The 213-nt window shown below is 11.7% G+C and overlaps 1 protein-coding gene across 1 annotated transcript in view; it reads right to left on the bottom strand.

Moving 5' to 3' along the window:
- Window positions 1-213, bottom strand: part of LOC102677665 (WD repeat-containing protein 75) — a 9,598-nt gene that overhangs the window by 5,669 nt on the left and 3,716 nt on the right. The window lies entirely within an intron of this gene.

Raw genomic sequence — 213 nt, 5'->3', positions numbered from 1 at the left:
TTCTAAGATAAAATTTTTAATAAAATTCATTATTCATTATATTGATATTATTTGTACTTTTATGTTTTTTACTTAATTATTTATATTATTATATGAAAAACTGTATATAAATAAATGCTCTTTGATCTCATCATAAAATGAGAATATGTTAAAATAAAATTATTTTTTTTAATACTAAAATATTTTGAAATTAATATTATCTATTTAATAAAT

Source organism: Apis dorsata, unplaced genomic scaffold, assembly GCF_000469605.1.
Source record: "Apis dorsata unplaced genomic scaffold, Apis dorsata 1.3 scaffold_309, whole genome shotgun sequence".
NCBI classification, from domain to species: Eukaryota; Metazoa; Arthropoda; class Insecta; order Hymenoptera; family Apidae; genus Apis; species Apis dorsata.
The sequence above is the reverse complement of the archived record's forward strand: the minus strand, read 5'-3'. Positions and strand labels throughout refer to the sequence as shown.